Raw genomic sequence first — 22,465 nt, forward strand, 5'->3', positions numbered from 1 at the left:
CTTGGCTGGGACTCCCAGGGATTCTCAACTATTAAACCAATCATACTCAGCCTTTAAGACGTTCGTTAAGTCATCCACTGATTTCTTTTCACCCCATCTACAGTGGGGGTTTTTCATTCAAAAATGAAAGCAGCCTTGTATCTGTGTTCCTAAAGGGACCATTTTAGGTTTTAATTTCATTTAACATTTTCTAAATGTTCTAAATGTTTATAAATGTTTCTAAATTTTCTAAATGTTCATTTTCTAAATTTCAGTTTGGTACCTTTGCCCCATTGGATATAATATTTTAATGGCTTTATAGATTACATAATTGGCTCTTCCATTTTAAAATGAGAACCACACTGTCTTACAACTTTCTACATCTTCAGTGCAAGTGGAAGTTCCCTGGTTGAAATGTTCATCTTTAGAGATTTGTATTGAAATAAATGTCAGTGAAATGGCGTGAGGTCCAGCAATTATTCCCAAATAGTCTAGTGAGGCAGGACTGTGGGATGTAGATAAGGCCAGCATGGCCATTGTTGGTATCATCGTTGACATAGGTGTTAGGTCGATGGATAGTCAAATGATACTCTCTCTACTTTGCTGTACGTTTGAATATAGTTTCCATAATTAAAAGTTTGTTAAAATGGATACAGTAAAATTTTAATACCTTGCCACCAGTGGGTCACAAAATTTCTAAGTTTTGCAGCAGCATATACAAAAAGAAAACTAGTCAATTATAGAATTAAAAATGACAATATAAAAATGGGGGTGGGGGGAAGAGTTTCAGAAGTTGTTCTTTGTGTTAGGGCCAGATAGAAAGCTTTGCCAAGAGTTCTCATAAAGGGAACACTGGGGAAAGTAGTGACAAAAAAAAAAAGTCTGTAACAACCTCCTCTCAGCAAAAACGATGGTGAATTTTTTAGAACTTTCATTATAGCATCTTTCCATGACATCACACACAAGTATAAGTCAGCAAAGACCATTTAACAGATGTTTTATAAATTTGCCCTACTTGTCCAGGTTACCTGGGAAAATACATGAAGTGTCTTTCAAATTGGCCTCCCTGAATATTGTTGTTGTGTTGTTGTTTCCTAGACTGAGTTCCCAACTAGAGGGGCTTAGGTATTCTTCCAGCCTTCTCCTCCTCACCCTAGGACAGCATCTGGGTTTAAGTGGAAGGAAAGAAGACATGTGGGCCTCCTGCTGTCCAGTGGCTGCCATGGTCGGGTCTCATTCCATCTTGTCTCCCACTCCTAATGTGGCTCCTTATCTTTGTCAGGCAGTTGTGTTGATTGCTTTCAAGCAGGTCATCCCCTTTATCTCTTGCTGGTTTGGTGACCCTGTGGCCCAGCAACAACCTATGTCTAACTTCTGGCATTCAGTGGTCTCCTCCTCAGACTCTGTTTTAGGTCCTCTAGCTCCATGCTATTATCATCATCTGAGAAAAATGCTGACTCTTAATTCTCCGCCACTATTCTCACCCCATTCGAAGAGCCTAGCACCTTTCTTTCATCTCGTTTTATCCTGAACCTAGAGAGCCCCCATTGGGGAAGAAAGATTTGTCTCATGGCTTCTCTCTGCAGCAGCTCTCCCGACACCATTCTTGCTCACGGGAAGTGATGCCATGGTAATTGAGTGTACCATGGTAATTCCCAGAGAAGAAGGCAGAATTCTTTTCATTTTCTGGTATGCAAACATTACCTCCATAACGTTTGCCACCTGCACCCTCTAATTCAACACTGGTAGGAAGTCAGGAACAGAATCCTCTCAGAGAAACTCGTTTGCAGGTAATTCCTATTTCTTAAAGCTTTCTCCACTACCCAAGCAGGGTTTTCCTTGCAACCATGACCTTAATTCATATTCTGAACCTTCTCTACTCTATCATTAACTTTTTAAAGTCCTACATTCCAGTTCTTCAGGCCAAAGTACAATCATTCAGCACCTATTTTAAAATTGTTTAATCTGATTCATATTCTTATTAATTCATATTCTGAACCTTCTCTACTCTATCATTAACTTTTTAAAGTCCTACATTCCAGTTCTTCAGTCCAAAGTACAATCATTCAGCACCTATTTTAAAATTGTTTAATCTGACCAAGTTGATAAACAATAATTAATGGTGAAATTCTAAAATATTCCTTTTTAGATTAGGGGTGAAACAAAGTGGTCATTATAATCAATTTTCTTCAACAATGTATTAGTGGTCCTAATCAGTAAGGCAAGGGGGCAAAAAGGTAATAAAAACATAAAGGAATGAAATTTTATTGTACATGATATTACAATGATTATAGGAAATCTATTTTGTAAAGAGACTATTAGAGGAGTCTAATAAAGTTGCTGGATATGAGGTTGATATATAAAAATCAGTTGCATTTTTAAGTACTAGAAACTAATATAAAATTAAAAAATGTTAAAGAGATTCTAAAATAGTATCAAATATATCAAATAACTATGACTGAATCTAAAGAAATATATACCAGTCTTATTTGCAAAAAATTGTAAAGCATTGAAATAAATTAAAGAAGACTCAAATGTATGGTCCACGTGCATGCATTAGAAGTCTACATCAAGATATCACTTCTTCTACAAATATATTTTTTGCAATTCCAAGTTCCCAAAAGGATTTTTGTGAAAATCGACAAGCTAATTCTAAAAATCATGTGAAAAAGTGCATGGCCTACACTTACCATATGAGCGCTGAGTAATGTAATAGAATTTTTGAATCACTATATTGTATACCTGAAACTCATATATACACTGAATGTTGACTATACTGGAATTAAAATAAAAAATTAGTCAAAAAAAGCATACGGTAAGAAAATATAAAACACTGTTTAAAAAGAGTAACAGTGTGAAGATTTGTTCTACGGGATACCAAAATATAAAGTTACATGAATTCATGCAATGTTGTATTGATAGAAGAACAGACAATTAGACCAATTTATTAATAATCAGAAACAAGTCCACATATGTATTAACTATTTGTAATATGATATATGATATGATTTAAGTATGATAAGGGTAGCACTGCAGAGCAGTAGTAATGGTAAACTTTTAAAATAAATAATCCTGGAATAAATGGATATTTATAAGTGGAAAATTTTGAAAATAGATGTTTATCACATAGCATAAACTAAAATCAATTTCAGGGGACCCACAACCACAGGGTCAACTAATCTTTGACAAAGCAGAAAAGAATATCCAATGGAAAAAAGACAGTCTCTTCAGCAAATGGTGGGAAAACTGGACGGCAACGTGAAAAGAATGAAATTGGACCACTTTGTTCCACCATACACAACAATAAATAAAAAATGGATGAAGACGTAAGTGTGACACAGGAAACCATCAAAATCCTAGAGGAGAACACAGGCGAAACCTCTTTGACCTTGTCCACAGCAACTTCTTACTAGACACATCACCAAAGCCAAGGGAAACAAACGCAAACATGGGCTATTGGGACTTCAACAAGATAAAAAGCTTATGCACAGTGAGGGTAACAATGAGCAAAACTAAAGGCAGCCTGCAGAATGGGAGGAGATGTTTGCAAATGACACAGCTGATCAAGGGTCAGGGTCCAAAATCCATAAAGAGCTTATCAGACTCAACACCAAGCAAACAAGTAACCCAGTTAAATGGGCAGAAGACATGAATACACATTTTTCCAAAGAAGACATCCAGATGGTAACAGACATATGAAAAGATACACAACACCACTCATCATCAGAGAAATACAAATCAAAACTACGATGAGACACCACCTCACACCTGTGAGAATGACTAAAATTAACACCACAAAAAAGGAGAGGAACACTTTGTACTGTTGGTGAGAATGCAAATGGTGCAGTCACTCTGGAGAACAATTTGGATGTTCCTCAAAAAGTTAAAAATAGAACTACCCTATGATCCAGCATTTGCACTATTAGGTATTTACCCAAAAGATACAAAAATACAGATTTGAAGGTGTACATGCACCCCAATGTTTATAGCAGCATTATGAACAATAGCCAAACTATTGAGAGAGCCCAAATGTCCATTGACCGATGAATGGATAAAGATGTGGTGTATATATATATATAATGGAATATTACTCAGCTATGAAAAAAATGAAATCTTTCCATTTGCAACAATGTGGCTGGAGCCAGAATATATTACACTAAGTGAAATAAGCCAGTCAGAGAAAAATCAATACCATATGACTTCACTCATATGTGGAATTTAAGAAACAAAACAGATGAACATATGGGAAGGGGGAGAAAAAAAGAGAAGAGAGGGAAACAAACCATAAGAGACTCTTAATGGTAGAGAACAAACTGAGGGTTGATGGAGGGAGGTGGGTGGGAGATGGGCTAAATGGGTGATGGGTACTGAAGAGGACACTTGTTTTGATGAGCAATGGGTGTTGTAAGTGATGAATCATTAGATTCTAAAACCAATATTTCACTCTATGTTAATTAACGATAATTTAAATTTAAAAAAGGAAAAAATAAATAAATAATAAATAAATTCCAGGTGGATTCTTGATCTAAATGAGAAAGACAAATCGTAAACTGAATATCATTATGAAATCAGCATGTTCCTTCTTTTAAAAAAACGAACATAGGGGCACCTGTGTGGCTCAGTTGGTTAAGCATCTGACTTCAGCTCAGGTCATGATGTCACAGTTTGTGGGTTTGAGTCCTGTGTCAGGCTCTCTGCTGACAGCTCAGAGCCTAGAGCCTGCTTTGGACTCTGTGTCTCCCTCTATCTCTGCTCTTCCCCTGCTCACACTCTGTCTCTGTCTCACAAAAAAAAAAAAAAAAAAAGTTAAAAGAATTTAAAAAAGCATACAGGGGTGCTTCAGTGGCTCAGTCGTTTAAACGTCTGACCTCTGCTCAGGTCATGATCTCACGGTTCCACGGTTGGTGGGTTCAAGCCCTGTGTTGGGCTCTGTGCTGACAGCTCAGAGCCTGAAGTCTCCTTCAGATTTTGAGTCTCCCTCTCTCTCTCTCTGCCCCTCTCCCAATCTTTCTCTCCCTCTTTGTCTCAAAAATCAATGAACATTAAAAAAAATTTTTAAAAACTGAGAAAATGAATTAATTGAATGGAAAAGATTGTTGTATTTGATATATTAAAATTAAGACTTTCTATTTACTAAGACACAAAGTAAGAAATTTAAAGGGCAAGGCAAAGGCATACATAACTGACAAATGACCGAGGTCCAGATAGATGGACAACCAAATAGAATGGGCAACAGACTTGGTCACTTAACAATAGTGGATATCCAAACAGTCAATAAACCTATGAATGGATGTTCAATTTCATTAGTCACCAAGAATATGCGTATTAAAAACTAAAGGAGGTGCCATCACACACACATACCCCTACACCCAGAATGAATACAAATGAAAAGAACAATAACAACAAATGTTGGCAAGGATCTGGAACAAATAGAACTCCATACACTGTTGGTAGGATTATAGAAACTGGTATAAACGTTTTGCAAAATTATTTGGCAATATCCAAAAAAGCTGAACATGTGTGTGGTTTATAATCGAGCAATTCTATTCCTAGGTATATATCCAAAAATTGCACATGCCTGAAAGAGAATGATAAAAAAATTTCCTAATGGTATTATTTGTAAGCTAAAAACAAAACAGCCAAAATGTCCCTGAGCAGTAGAACACATTAAAATACTGTGTTATGTTTATCAATAGAACATTGTAGAAGAAAATTGCATGTGAATGAGTTACCATTATACTCAGCAAAATGAATGGCTATCAACAATCCTAATGTTAAGAGCAAGAGAAGCCTGCTGCAAAAGATCACACGTGATTCCATTTAAACTATACTATTTAGAGATACATGTTTGGGAGATAAAACTGTAAAGAAATACAAGAAAAATAAGCATTGTGGTTACTTGTATTAGAAAAGAAGGTCACTTATGATTGGAAGGAGGCATGAAAGCATCAATTTCTTTGCTGACAGTATTCTCTTTCTTGACCTATGGTTGTAAAACAATTGTTGGCTTTGCGATAACCTGTTGGGCTATGCATGTATTTGATTTGTGAATTTCTCTGTACGGGAGCTGTGTGTATGCACACACACACAAATGATTAATAGAAAAACTGCATAGTTGAATGAGTCTTTATATTTTGATGGAGAATTTAGCAGTGGGAAATTGAGTGGGAATAATGAAGTGAAAATACAACCATTTGTAGGAAAGTGTATAATCAATTAGCTGGAAGTTCAATGAAAACAAACAAATCTTCTTTACCATAGTAGACTATAATTGACTTCTTCAACTATGAGTAAAGCAAATGCTATAGTTTTTGCCAATGTGTGTGTGTGTATTAAAGGAATTAAAGCCAGTATCAGAAGAAAGGAACAGCATTTTAACTTGGAGAATAGCTTCTATGTAGGTTTCTCCCAGTGAAGGCAAATTCTTTAAGTACCAAGTGAGTCAAAAAAGATCCTTTCTGAATGCAAATAAAAATTGCCATGAAAATGTGAAGTAAAAGTTGCTTTCATTGGGGAAAAAGAAAGGAAGAGGAATAAAACAGTCATTGAAGACATTCAAATTAAGTGGAAATGTTAAATGTGATGAATCATGCCTGAAGACACTTTAGTTCATACCCAGCTTGGGATCATACAGTGTAGGTAACAATAAAAGGAAATTGGGAGAACTTAGCAACAAGATAGTATCTTAAAAAGAGGTTTATAAGACAAATCCATAAAATCTTTTCAAGAAAAATAGATCAGTGAAGAAATTAGGAGTTCCTGGATGGCTCAGTTGGTTGAGCATCTGACTCTTGATTTCAGTTCAAATTGTAATCCCAGGCTTGTGGGATTAAGCCCTGTGTCGGGCTCTGTGCTAGGCATGGAGCCTGCTTAAAATTCTCTCTGTCTGTCTGTTTGTCTGTCTCTCTCCATGTACCCCTCTTCTATGTTTGTGTGCACATGTGTGCGTGCTTTCTCTCTCTCTCTCTCTCTCTCAAATAAATAAATACAAAAAGAAATTAAATATTCATTAAGCACCTGTTCTCTGCAAAGCACTGTGCTAAATGTTAATAGAGTGAGATACTATGTATGTGTATGAGAGAGAGAGCATATAACCACCATAGAAACCAATATATAACTATTGTGCTCCAAATATAAAAGAAATATGCTTTATTAGGACTCATCTGAGATAAGATGAGTAAATTAGTGGAGAAATTGAGATTTCTACTGGGTCTTTAAGAGAAATAGCAGAAAGGCAGAAGCATGAAGGCGGAAAAGAACAAAACGAACTTCAGATTTAGTAAAGGACTGATTTTGCTAAGAGTACATCTTAATCTAGGAGACTGAAGAGAGATGACTGGAATGGTAAATCAGGAACATCCATGAAAGGAATTTTCTGTCAGCCAAGCAGTGGTAACTTCTTCCTATGGGAAGACGTGGTTTTTGAATGGAACAATATTACAAAATTCTTTTTTGTTTGTTCAATACTATGACATACTTTTTCCCCCTTTCTCTTACAATTATTAAAAATCATATCTTTAATTATAATTTCTTTGGGCATAACTTTTTTTTCTATCTTGATTGTAAGCTCTCTGTAAACAGAAATGGTCTTATCAGTCTTACATGCCATAGAATCCAGCATGTCGGCTTGGTTTTACTGTGGAATAACAAGACTGGTACTTTTAAATAGTTGACAGAGAATCTGGATACAAGGGAACCAGTAAAGGAAGTTACTAATTTTCTTTTTAAAATTTGAACATTGGACAAAAATTAACTGATGAGTGAAGAAGTATTATGAATATATAGTCAGTCCTTGAATATGCACATCAAGAGATGATTCCAAAATGGATAGCTTGGGAAACTTGCAGTATCACTATACTTTGATACTGTTCTTCTATGAAAGATAAGGTGCATAAATAATGGCACCCCCTAGAAATATCAATAATTGGAAAAATGATGACATATCTCCAGTGCCTAAAATAGTTCTTAGCATCTAGTCATTATTCAATAGTCATGTAATGAATGAACATGTGAGCAAAGGCCAATTTCATTTTTCAGTATTCTCTTACTTTTCATAGCGAATAAAAATTTTAATTCATATAAGTTTATATTATTTATATTATTATAAACCAAAGTTCAAAGAGAAGATATAAACATTTTTCTTCTTACATAAATGAAGCAAGAACATTGCTTTTTTCTTATGGAATTAAATTCACTATTCCAGCATACATTGAGTAGCATACATTTTATGTTAAGTGTATTGAGAAGTTTTATTATAGTCAATATGATCGATAGTTACGATATATTTGTGGCATACACTTAAATTGAAAGTGTATAAGGCTTAATATACAAGAAAGCAAAATTGATACATAGTGTGTATTTTCTATATAATGTATCCAATAATCAATTTTTAGTTTTTATCCATACTGTCAGCAGCCAAAATGTTAGGAAAAGATGTTAGGAAAAGATGTTAGGAAAAGATGTTAGGAAAAGAAATGAAATTATTAGTTTTTCAAGAAATTAAAAGCACACTATCCATGTATTCTTCATGAAAAAAAATTCAAAGAAATAAAAAAAAATTCAAAAAAATACAGAGTCCCATGCGGGACTCAATCCAACAAACTGTGAGATAATGACCTACGCCAAAATCAAGAGTCACATGCTTAACCAATGGAGCCTCCCAGGCACCCCTCATTTTTGTTTTATTACTGAATAATATTGCATTGTATTAATTACCACATTTGTTTATCCATTTATCAGTTGATGGGCATTGGACTCATTTACAATTTGACCTTTATAAATAGCGCTGCTATGAACACTCATGTGGAAGAAAACTTCCACATGGAAGTTGTTTTCAACTCCAAAGGAAACTGGGTATGTACCTAGAAGTGAAATTGCTGGGTCATATGGCAACCCTATGTTTTGTTTTTTAGATTCTACATGTGAGTGTAATCACATGGTATTTGTCCTTTTTATCTGACTTATTTCACTTCACATAATACTCTCTAGTTGTATGCACGTTGTCACAAGTAGCAAGATTTCGTTCTTTTTTATGGCTTAGTATTCCATTGAGTAACGTGTGTGTGTGTGTTCATGTGTGTGTGTGTGTGTGTGTGTGTGTGTGTGTGTGTGTAATCACATCTTTCTCATCCATTCAGCTGTTGATGGACACCTAGGTTGCTTCCACATATTGGCTGTTGTAAATAATGCTGCAGTAAACATAGGAATAAATACATCTTTTCGAATTAGTTTTCATTTTCTTTGGGTAAATACCCAGAAGTGGAATTACTGGATTGTCTGATATTTCTGTTTTTAATTTTTTGAGGACTTTCCATAATTACTATACCAATTTGCATTTCCACCAACAGTACCCAAGGATTCCCTTTCCTCCATCTCCTCGCCAACACTTGTCTCTTTTTATTTTTTGTCTTTTTGGTACCAGCCATTCTGACTGATATAATATAGTATCTTTTGATTTGCATTTTCCTGGTGATTGTAATGATCATTTTTCCGTGTGTCTGTTGGCCATCTGTAGGTCTTCTTTGGAAAAATGTCTATTCAGATCCTCTCCCAATTTTTCAATATTAATTGTCTTGGTTTAGCTTTCTTGATATTTTGTTGTGTGAGTTCTTTACATATTTTGGATATTATTGTATGTATCATTTACTACTATCTTCTCCCATTTCATTTTGTTGATGGTTTCCTTCACTCTGCAAAGCTTTTTAGCTTGATGGACTTGAAATTGTTAATTTTTGCTTTTGTCTCACTTCTCTGAGCAGACAGATCAGAAAAATATATATTGCTAAAACTGATGTCCAAGAGTTTACTTCTTACATTTTCTTTTCAGAGTTTTGTGAGAAGTCTTTAAAATCCATTTTATTTTTGTATATGTTGTTAAAAGGGGTCCATTTGCATTCTTCGCATGTAGCTGTCCAGTTGTCCCAGCACCATTTATTGGAGAGATTGTGTTTTCCTATTGTATGTTCTTGTCTCCTTTGTTATAGGTAAGTTGACCATATAAGCATAAGTTTATTTCTGGGCTCTCTATTCTGTTCTGTTGATCTATGTGTCTATATTTGTGCCAGTATCATATTATTTTGATTTTAGAGCCTTGTAGTATAGTTTGAAAACAGGGAGAATGATGCTTCCAGCTTTGCTCTTCTGTCTCAAGATTGCTTTGGATATTCAAAGTCTTTTGTGGTCCTCTATACAAATTTTAATATTTTTTGTTCTAATTCTATGAAAAAAAGTGCTATTGGTTTTGATTGGGATTGCACTGAATCTGTAGATTGCTTTGCATAGTATGGACATTTTAGCAGTATTCTTCGAATCCATGAGCACAGTGTAATTTTCCATTTATTTGTCATCTTGAATTTCTTTTATCAGTGTCTTATAATTTTCAGAGTATAGGTCTCTTACCTCCTTGGTTACATTTATTCCCAGGCATTTTATTCCTTTTGATGCAGTTGTAAGTGGGATTGTGTCCTTAATTTCTCTTTCTGCTAGTTCAGTATTAGTGTATAGAAACGCTACAGATTTTTGTATATTATTTTTGTGTTCTGCAGCTTTACTGAATTCACTTATTGGTTTTAGTAGCTTTTGGTGAAGTCTCTAGGGTATTCATCTGCAAATAGTGACAGTTTTATTTATTCTTTACTAATCTGAATCATTTTTTTCCCTTGTTTGACTTTTGTGGCTATGAATTCCAGCACTATTTTGAATAAAAGTGGCAGAGAAGTGGGCACCCTTACCTTGTTCCAGATCTTAGAGGAAAAGCTTTCAGCTTTTCATCATTGAGCACGATGTTAGCTGACAGTCGTTCATTTGTAGCCTTTATTATATTAAGGTACATTCCCTCTGTATCCACTTGGCTAATTTTTGTTAGAAATGCGAGTTGAATTTTGTTAAATGCTTTGCTACATCTAATGAGATGGTTGTATGGTTTTTATCCTTCATTTTGTTAATGTGGTGTGTGACATTGTTTGATTTGCATGTATAAAATCATCCTTGCATCCCTGGAATCAATCCCACCTGATTATAGTGTGTGATCCTTTTAATATATTGCTGAATTTGGTTTGCAAATATTTTGTTAAGGATGTTTGTTTCTATGTTCATCAGGGATACTGACTGTTTATTTATTTATGGTAGTGTCTTTATCTGGTTTTGTTATCACCGTAATGCTGACATCATAGAATGAATTGGGCAGCAGTCTGCACTCTTTAGCTTTTTGGAATAGTTTGAGGATAAACATTAACTCTTCTTTAAGTGTTAGGTAGAGGGAACTGTGAAGCCATTTGGTCCTGAACTTTTGTTTGTTGGGGGTTTTTGGATTATGGATTCCATTTTATTACTAGTAATCAGTCAGTTCAGATTTTCTATTTCTTCTTGAGTCAGACTTGGAAGACTGAATGGTTCTGGAAATTTATCCATTTCTTCTAGGTTTTCCAGTTTGCTGGCATATGATTGTTCATAATAATCTCTTATAATCTTAATATTTCTGTGGAGTCTGTTGTGCTTCTCTTGCATATCTGATTTTATTTATTAGCCCCCTCTTCTTTCCTTGATAAATCTGGCTAAAGGTTTATCGATTTTGTTTATCTTTTCACAGAACCAGTTTAGTTCTGTAGAACGAGCTCTTAGTTTAATTGATCTTTTCTCTTTTTAAAATCTCTCTTTATTGCCACTCTGATCTTTCTGATTTACTTCTTTCTCACAGCTTTGGGCTTTGTTTGTTTTTCGTTTTCTAGTTTCTTTTTCTAGTTTAGGTATAAACTTAGATTGTTCACTTGGAGTTTTTCCTGTTTCTTGAAATAGGCCTGTGTCACAATGAATTTCCCTCTTAGAACTGCTATTGTTATGTCCCCATGTTTCCATTTTCATTTGTCTCAAGGTATTTTTTTTATTCCTTGATTTTTTTCTTTGACTCATTGGCTGTTGAACAGCATGTTGTTTAATCTCCATGTATTTATGTTTTTCCATTTTTCTTGTAATTGATTTCTAGTTTCATACCTTCCTGGTCAGAAAAGATGCTTGATATGATTTCAGTCTTCTTAAATGTATTCAGGCTTGTTTTGTGGCCCTTCATGTGATGTAGCCTGGAGAATATTCCATATATACTTCAAAAGAATGTGTAGTCTGCAGTTTTTAGACTGAATTTTCTGTACTCATGTATTTAGTCCATCTGGTCTAATATGTTATTTAAAGCTTCTGTTTTCTTGATGATTTTCTGTCTGGATAATCTTACATTTGGATGATATAAGTTAGATATTAAAGTTCCCTTATGTCTGTTAATACTTGTTTTATGTATTTAGGTGCTCCTATGTGGGTGTATGTATATTTATATTATATCTTCTTGTTACCCTATGTATTGCCTTTCTTTGTCTCTTCCTACTATTTTTGTTTTAAAGTCTAATTTGTCTGATATAAGTATTGCTACCTCAACTTTTTCTTCATTTTCATTAGCATGGAATATTTTTTCCCATGCCTTCACTTGCTGTCTGTTTGTGTCATTAGGTCTGAAGCAAAGTCTCTTGTAGGTAGCATCTGGATGAGTCTTGCCCTTTTTACCCATTTATTTACTATATATCTTTTGATTGAAGCATTTAGTTAATTTATATTTAAAGTAATTATTGATAGGTATCTACTTGTTGCCATTTTGTTAACTGTTTTCTGGATGTTTTTGTAGTTCTCTGTTGATTTCTTCTTCTCTTCCCTCCCCCTGTAATTTGATGATTTTCTTTAGAATTATGTTTGGATTCCTCTTTATTTTTTGTGTATTTATTATAGGTTTTTAGTTTGTTGTTACCATGAGGTTCATATGTAACATAGGCTATGTATAGAGTAATCTATTTTAAGTTGGTGGTTGCTTAAGTGAAAACAGATTCCAAAAGCACTTTTTTCCCACCCCCACATACACATTTTATGTTTTTGATGTCATTCCTTTGCCTGTTTTGAAATCGAATCATTTGTGCTCTTATTGGTGAGCTGTAAGATCTTTATTTATTCCGGCTGCAAAACCTTTGTCAGATACATGATTCGCAGTTCTCTTCTCCCATTTCCTGAGTTATTCTTTCACTTATTTGATAATTTTCACTGAAGCCTGACTTTAAAAAAAAGTCTTTTGGATGATATTCATTTATATTTATTTTCTCGTGTTACTTGTGCCTTTGGCATCATATAAAAAACTGCCTATTCCAAGGTCACAGAGTTTTACTCCTTATCATGCTTCAAAGAATTTTTTGTTTCAAGCCCTTCCATATAGTTCTGTGATCCATCTGAGTTAATTTTTGTACACAGATGAGTAGAAGTCCAGCTTCAATTTCTGGCGTGTAGATACTTTGTTGTCCCACAACTGTTTGTTGAAATACCATTCTCTTCCCATTAATTGTTGGCACTCTTGTTGAAAAAACAACCAACTCTGAATGTAATTCTCAATATCCGAACTCTTGATTGTATTACACTGATGTGAGTACCACACTGCTGAATATAGTGGTTTTATTTTTTTTAATGTTTTTTATTTTTTTTTTTATTTTTGAGAGAGAGAGAGACAGAGAATGAGCAGGGGAGGTGCAGAGAGAGAGGGAGTCACAGAATCTGAAGCAGGCTCCAGGCTCTGAGCTGTTAGCACAGAGCCTGACGCGGGGCTCAAACTCATGGAGCATGAGATCATGACCTGAGCTGAAGTCCAAGGCTTAACTGACTGAGCCACCCAGGTACCCCTGAATATAGTGGTTTTATATAAAGTTTGGAAATTGTGATGTGTGGGCCCACCTGTTTTGTTCTTTTTAAAGATTGTTTGGCTGTTCTGGGCTCCTTGAAATTCCATATAAATTTTGGGATCAGCTTGTCAGTCCCTGCAGAAAAATCAACTTGCATTTTGAAAAAGATTGCTTTAAATCTGCAGATCAATTTAGAAAATACTGCCTTTTAAAATATTAAGTCTTCTAAACTATGTATATGAAACGTCTTCCATTTGTTCAGATCTTCTTTCTTTCGTTGATGTTTTGAGGTTTTAATAAAAAAGTTTTGGGGCGCCTGGGTGGCGCAGTCGGTTAAGTGTCCGACTTCAGCCAGGTCACAATCTCGCAGTCCGTGAGTTCGAGCCCCGCGTCAGGCTCTGGGCTGATGGCTCAGAGCCTGGAGCCTGTTTCCAATTCTGTGTCTCCCTCTCTCTCTGCCCATCCCCCATTCATGCTCTGTCTCTCTCTGTCCCAAAGATAAATAAACGTTGAAAAAAAAAATTAAAAAAAAAAATTTTGAACTCCCTTTATTAACTTATTTTTCACAGTTTCTTTTTGGGATGATATTGTATAGGAAACTGTTTCCTTAGTTTTGTTTTTATAGTGTTCATTGCATGTGTGCAGAATTACAATTGATTTTTTTCCCATTTACTTAAGATTTCTCCGTACAAGATCATGCCATTTGTGAATAGAAATAATTTTACTTCTTCTATTCTAGTCACAGTAACTGCAATTTATTTTTCTTGCCCAATTTCCCTGCCTAGAGCCTTCACTACAATGTTGAATATAAGTGGTAGGAGAGAACATTCTTTGCTTATTCCCAAACTTAAGGGGAAAGCATTAATTCTTTCACTATTCAGTATGATATTAGCTATGAGTTTTTTATAGATGTTTATATGAGATTAAAATTTTTCCTTCTGAACTCTCTTACACTGTTGGTGGGAATGTAAACTGCCATAGCCGCTCTGGAGAACGGTATGGAGGTTCCTTAAAAAACTAAAAATGGAACTATCCTATGACCCAGCAATCACGCTATTAGGTATTTACCCAAAGGATACAAAAATACAGATTCAAAGGGGTACATTCAGCCCAATGTTTATAGCAGCGTTATCAAAAGTAGTCAGACTATGGAGAGCCCAAATATCCATCGACTATTGAATGGATAAAGAAGAAGTGGTGTATACACACGCGCGCGCGCACACACACACACACACACACACAATGGAATATCACTTAGTCTTCAAAAAGAATGAAATCTTGCCTTTTGCAGTGACGTGGGTGGAGCTAGAATGTATTGTGCAAAGGAAACAAGTCAATCAAATAAGGATAGATACCATATGATTTCACTCATATGTGGAATTTAAGAAACAGAACAGATGAACATAAGGGAAGGGGGTAGAGAAGAGAGGGAAACAAACCACAAGAGACTCTTAATGGTAGAGAACAAACTGAGGGTTGATGGAGGGAGGTGGGTGGGAGATGGGTTAGATGGGTAATGGGTATTAAGGAGGGCACTTGGGATGAGCACTGGGTATTGTTTGTAAGTTTTGAATCACTGAATTCTACTCCTGAAACCAATATTGCACTGTATGTTAACTTTAAAGAAAATTAAAAAAATAAAATGTATGTGTGATCATATGTGAAAAATAAATAAATAAATAAATAAATAAATAAATAAATAAAAATAGATACTGCCTTTCTATTCCTACTTTGTTGTGTTTTTGTCATAAATTTTTATCAAATGATTTTTTCTGTCTATTGAATTGATCATGATGTTTTTTTCCTATTTTATATTAATGAGGTATTTTACAGTGGTTGATTTGTATATGTAAAATTAATCTTGCAGTCTTGGGATGAATCCCACTTAGCCATTGAGTATAATCCTTTTTATAGGTTACTGAATTTGTTTGCTAATATTTCATTGAGGATTTTGCCTCTGTATTCATGAAATGCGTTGGTCTGTAGTTTTGTTTTTTTATGATTTCGTTGCCTGTATTCGGTATTAAGGAAATAGTCGCCTCATGGAACAAGTGAGAAAGTGTTTCTTCCTCATCATCTATTTTTTGGAAGAGCTTGTGAAATATTGATGTTAATACTTCCTAAAGCTTTTAGTAAAATTCTCCACTGAAACCATTTGGGTCTTGGCTTTTCTCTGGAGGAGGGTTGTTTGTTTTATTACTAATTCACTTTCTGTACTTGTTTTATGTCTAGGTATTCCTTCTGAAGTCAGTTTTAGTAGTTTGAGACTTTCTAGCAATTTATCCATTTCATACAGGTTACCTAGTTTTTGAAGTACAGTTGTTAACAGTGTAGTAATAATTCTTTTTATTCCCATAAAGTCAGTAATGTCCCCTCTTTACTGATTTTAGCAATTGAGTCTTTTTCTTCTTAGTCCATCTGAAGTTTTGTCAACTTGGGAGATCTTTTCAAAGAACCAACTTTTATTTTGTTGATTGTCTTTATAGTTTTTTTTCCTCTAATTATTAATATTTTTGCTTTCTTTTTGCCTAGGTCTAGTTTGCTTTTTGTGGCTTCCTAAGGGGAAAGATTAGGTAACTGATGAGAGCTCTTTTCTTTTTTAATATAGGCAGCCATTTCTATAAATTTTCCATTAAACACTGCTTTTGCTGTATCCTATAAGTTTCAGTATATTTTGTTTGTATTTTTTTCTCAAGAGATTTTTCTAAATTTATCTTGTTATATAATCTTTGTTTCATTGGTAATTTAGGATTGCATTTATTTAATTTCCAAATATTCATAAATTTCTCAATTTTTCTTATGTTACTAATTTCTAATTTAATTCATTGTGTTCAGTGAGCATACTTTGTATGATTTCAGTCATTTTAAATTCAATGATACTTGTTTTATGACCTAACATTCTGTCCTGAAAAATGTTCTACATAATCAGACAAAACAAAAACAAAACAAACAAACAAAAACTATGTATTTTGTTGTTGTTGGGTAAAGTATTTTATAGTTGGGTATGCTTGGTTTATAGCATTGGTGAAAGCCTCTATTTTACTGGCTATTTCTGCCTAGTTGTTCTATTATTGAAAGTGGGGTATTAAAGTCACCAACTATTATTTTTTTTAATTGTATATTTAACTCTTCAATGTTGTGAGTTTTGTTTCATGTGTTGTCAGCTTGTATTATCAGGGGAATATATGTTTATCATTTTTGTGTCTTTCTGATGAACACTTTTACCATTATACCCTTTTTTTTGGTCTCTAAAAACAAATTTTACCTAAAAATCAATATAGCCCCTTCAGTTCTCTTTTGGTTACTGTCTGCATCCTTCAACCTATTTGTGTGCTGGAATCTAAAGTGTATCTCTTGTAGACAGCATATCATGATTTTTTTATTAATTGTGCTAATCTCTGCTTTTTGATTAGAATGTTTAGTCCATTGATACTTAAAACAATTAGTTATAAATAAGGTAGGATTTCCAACTGCTACATTTTGTTTCTCTCATTTCTCTTACTATAGGTTTTGAGTTACTTTCTTAGTCATTGCCCTGGAAATTACAGTTAACATTATTTTTAGACAATCTAGTTCAGATTACAATTTAATTTCAATAGCATATGAAAAGTTAGCCCCTCGACCTATGTCCATTCCCTCCCCATTCCCTCCCCTGCATGTTATTATTGTTATACAAATTATATTTTCATACATTATAAGCCCATCAATAATTTTTATAATTCCTGATACATGGGGTAGCCTATTACTACATGAATCAGAATTATTACATAAATCATGAATCTCCTAAAGGGGTAGGAGAAAAAATAATTAAAAACAAATAGATAGTTTTATTGACTTTGATACTTACCTACATAATCCTCTTTGCCTATGCTCTTTACTTCTTTGTGTGGAGTTGAGTTACAATCTAATAGCCTTTCATTTTACCCTTAAGAACTCCCTTTATTTTTCTCGTGGAGAAGTCCTATGGGTGACAAATTCTCTGTGTTTGGGAATCTTAATTTCTCTTTCATGTTTGAAAGATAGTTTTGCTGTGTATCAAATTTTCAGTTGACCTCTTTTTCTTTCAGCTCCGTGAGCATATTATCCCACTTCCTTCTGGCTCTACTGCTTCTGATGGGAGGTAAGTTATTAGTGTTATCAAGAATCACTTTTGCATCATGAGTCCTTTTGTTCTACCCAATTTTATGATTGTCTCTGTCTTTTGACAATTCCATTATATGCCTACCTGTGGATATCTTTAAGTTAATCCTGCTTAGAAATTCAGAGGTCTTGGATGTATGAATTGGAGTTTTTCATCAAATATGAGGAGGTTTTAGTCATTATTTCTTTAAATGTTCTTTCTGCCCCCCTTTTTAAAATTATCTCTTTCCTGGATTCCATTATGCATGTGTTGGTATGACTGATGATGGCCCACAGTTCTCAAAGGTTCTGGTTATTTTCTTTTATTCTTTTTTCTTTCTATTTCTCACACTAGATCATCTCAATTGCTTGAAGTTCAAGTTTTAGGATTCTTTGTTCAGGCTGCTCAAATATTCTGTTGCATTCTATATTAGTTTGTTAGGGCTGCCATTACAAAGTACCATAACCTGAATGACTTAAAACAAGAGAAATGTATTGTATCACAATTCTGAAGGCTAGAAGTCTGAGATTAAGACATTTGCAGGGTTGGTTACTTCTGAGGGTCGTTGGGAAGAATTTGTTGCATGTATCTCTTATTTGGCTGTCTGCCAGCAATCTTTGATATTCTTGGGCTTGTGGTCACAGCACCCCTATCTCTGTTTTGATGTTAACATGGGTTCTATATGTGTGTCTCTTTGTCTCCAAATGTCCTTTTTATATGAGGAAATCTATTCTTTTAAATTAAGGTCCATCCTAACCCTCTTATTTTAACTTGATTACCTCTGTATAGGCCTTATCTTTAAATAAGGTCTCATTCTAAAGTATGGACATTGGGACAACAACATAAATGGGAGAGGGGGATACAATTTAACCCATAAAAGACCTTCTAATGATTTTTTTTTTCATTTCATTATTGCACTTTCACTTCTGGAATTTCTACTTGTTTTTTATAATTTCCATCTCCTTATTAATACTCTGTCCTTGGTGAGACATCATTGTCATATATATTTAAGTCTTCAGACATGGCTTAGTTTAGTTCTTTGAACTTATTTATGCTGATTTAAAGTTTTCATCTAGTAAATGATTGCTGAAGGACAGTTTCTATTGGCTGCTTTTTCCCCCCTGGCTTCTGTGTGTGCCTAAGAATTTTTTTGTTGAGAACTAGACATTTAAAATAATATAATAAACTTTGGAAAACTCTGGAAGCCCCTTCTCCACCAGGTTTTGTTGTTGGTAATGCTGCTTATTTCCTGGATTATTTCTGTAAAAGCTTCAGTCCTTGTCATATACAGCCCTTGCAGTCTGTGCTCAGTTAGGTTAGTGGTTAGCAAAGATTTAATTAAATGCTTTGAAGCAATAAGTCTCCAGGCTTTGCCAAGGGGCTCTGTGTGCCCGTGTGTGTGTGTGCACATGCACATTGGGGCATGTCTTCAATGCTCCTGCAGACAGTTCACAACTCTGTTTTAGCCTTCACTTTCTGCCTATGCAGAGCCCCATAGTCAACAAAAGTTCAAAATTTAATTCCTTATGAGGTCTTTCCTGGGCATGTACATAGCTTTCCATGTGTGTGTGACTTTCAGTAGTTCCAGGAACACGTTGAAACTTTGCAAAGCCTCCTATAGACACTTCATTCCCCAGTTTTTAATTTTTTTGGTCAATCTTTTGCTAATCTCAACTGATAGTATGGTCTTGGGCCCCTGTGATAATAAACAAGTGCCACTGATATTTTTCAACAAATGCTCTAAGGTTGTTCTCACAGACTGAGTTCTGAGTTAGGTCAAATAGAATTTGAGCTTTTCCAAAGAGCTGTCAAACAGGAAAAATGTAACAGACTTGTGGATATGACTTGTTGGAAGTCTCCAAACCTATTCTATTGCTCCCAGTGGCTGCTAGGCTGCTAATTTTCCCAGCTATCATGGTTACAAGACTGTTACTTTCCAAGGCTGAGGCAGAGCTGCGGAGAGGAGAATGGGAATGGATCAGGTCAAAATGCCGTGTTCTTAGGGAGATTCATCTGTTTTTTCTTGAATAAATTGTCCTTGAATTGTTGCAAACTTCTGGTTAATTTCCATAGTTCTTAAAAGGTTGCTTTTCACAGGCTCTGTGCTGACAGCCCAGACCTGCTTGGGATTCTCTCTCTCTACCCCCCCTCTCTGCCCCTCCCCCACTCGTGCTCCCTCTCTCTGTTTCTCTCTCAAATAAGTAAACATTTTAAAGAGTTGATTTTCACAATTTTTGCAAGTGTTCTGTTTGAATTTTTTTCTTTTTTAACATTTATTTATTTATTTTTTCAACGTTTATTTATTTTTGGGACAGAGAGAGACAGAGCATGAACGGGCGAGGGGCAGAGAGAGAGGGAGACACAGAATCGGAAACAGGCTCCAGGCTCTGAGCCATCAGCCCAGAGCCCGACGCGGGGCTCGAACTCACAGACCGTGAGATCGTGACCTGGTTAAAGTCGGACGCTTAACCGACTGCGCCACCCAGGCGCCCCTCTTTTTTAACATTTATATATTCTTGAGAGATAGAGACACAGTGGGACCAGGGGAGGGGCAGAGAGAGAGAAGGAAACACAGAATCTAAAGCAGCTTTCAGGCTCTGAGCTGTCAGCACAGAGTACCCACCACACGGGGCTCAAACCCACAAACCATGAGATCATGACCTGAGCCAAAGTCGGACGTTTAACCTCCTGAGCCACCCAGGCACCGCTGCAAGTGTTCTTAGTACTTTTATACAGGAGCAAATTTTCAGAGACTTTATTCCTCCAGTCCACAAGTGTTCCAAGCAGAACTGTTCTTAAAATAATTCTTCCATATTATAGTTTTATATAATCATTCTTGAGCCACTTTTAAGGTAAATTATATATTGTTGTAAAAGTCCGTGATAAGGGTTACTTTATTCTTAACCAATTCTTTCATTGCCCTTTTCAGTTATTTGGTGAAAACGTGTACATATCTATATAAATGCCTGGCATATCGTACTAAAAATGGTGGTGCCATTTGGGAGACAAGTGGACTGTTGGTAGACAAAGTAGCCAGTATTTTACAGAGCTTTCTTCTTGTATGGATTTCCTACATGTTACAGAATAAGCGTTCCAAACTACTATACTATGGGAAACTGTTTAGAATGATTATAACATTTATCAGCACTCAAAATTATTTACCAGATCCGAGCAGTTTAAAGAAACAAATCACTATATTTCCTGTGGCTTAATGCCAGTATTTATTGTAAAGATAAGAGGCAAAATGTAAATGTACTATCGTCATAAGAAGAACAAATTGGACTCGGAGGAAGATGGCGGCGTAGGAGGACGCTGGGCTCACCGCGCGTCCTGCTGATCACTTAGATTCCACCTACACCTGCCTAAATAACCCAGAAAACCACCAGAGGATTAGCAGAACGGAGTCGCCGGAGCCAAGCGCAGACAAGAGGCCCACGGAAGAGGGTAGGAAGGGCGGCGAGGCGGTGCGCGCTCCACGGACTGGTGGGAGGGAGCCGGGGCGGAGGGGCGGCTCGCCGGCCAAGCAGAGCCCCCGAGTCTGGCTTGCAAAAAGCGGAGGGGCCTGACGGACTGTGTTCCCACAGCAAGCGCGACTTAGCGTCTGGGAGGTCATAAGTTAACAGCTCTGCTCAGAAAGCGGGAAGGCTGGAGGACAAAGGGAAGGAGAGCTGCTGAGCCCCCGGACGACAGAGCTCAGTTTGGTGGGGAACAAAGGCGCTCGCCAGCGCCATCTTCCCCGCCCATCCCCCAGCCAAAATCCCAAAGAGAACTAGTTCCTGCCAGGGAACTTGCTCGCTCCGCGCAAACACCCAACTCTGCGCTTCTGCGGAGCCAAACCTCCGGCAGCGGATCTGACTCTCTCCTGCTGCCACAGGGCCCCTCCTGAAGTGGATCACCTAAGGAGAAGCAAGCTAAGCCTGCCCCTCCTGCCCCTGTGCACCTTGCCTACCCACCCCAGCTAAGACGCCAGATCCCCAGCATCACAAGCCTGGCAGTGTGCAAGTAGCCCAGACAGACCACCCCACCCCACAGTGAATCCTGCCCCTAGGAGAGGGGAAGAGAAGGCACGCACCAGTCTGACTGTGGCCACAGCGGTGGGCTGGGAGCAGACATCAGGTCTGACTGCGGCTCTGCCCACCAACTCCAGTTATACACCACAGCACAGGGGAAGTGCCCTGCAGGTCCTCACCACGCCAGGGACTATCCAAAATGACCAAGCGGAAGAATTCCCCTCAGAAGAATCTCCAGGAAATAACAACAGCTAATGAGCTGATCAAAAAGGATTTAAATAATATAACAGAAAGTGAATTTAGAATAATAGTCATAAAATTAATCGCTGGGCTTGAAAACAGTATAGCTGACAGCAGAGAATCTCTTGCTACAGAGATCAAGGGACTAAGGAACAGTCACGAGGAGCTGAAAAACGCTTTAAACGAAATGCATAACAAAATGGAAACCACCACGGCTCGGATTGAAGAGGCAGAGGAGAGAATAGGTGAACTAGAAGATAAAGTTATGGAAAAAGAGGAAGCTGAGAAAAGGAGAGATAAAAAAATCCAGGAATATGAGGGGAAAATTAGAGAACTAAGTGATACACTAAAAAGAAATAATATACGCATCATTGGTATCCCAGAGGAGGAAGAGAGAGGGAAAGGTGCTGAAGGGGTAC

This window comes from Puma concolor, chromosome B1 (genome assembly GCF_028749965.1).
Source record: "Puma concolor isolate L17-30 chromosome B1, mPumCon1.1.hap2, whole genome shotgun sequence".
Classification (NCBI taxonomy): domain Eukaryota; kingdom Metazoa; phylum Chordata; class Mammalia; order Carnivora; family Felidae; genus Puma; species Puma concolor.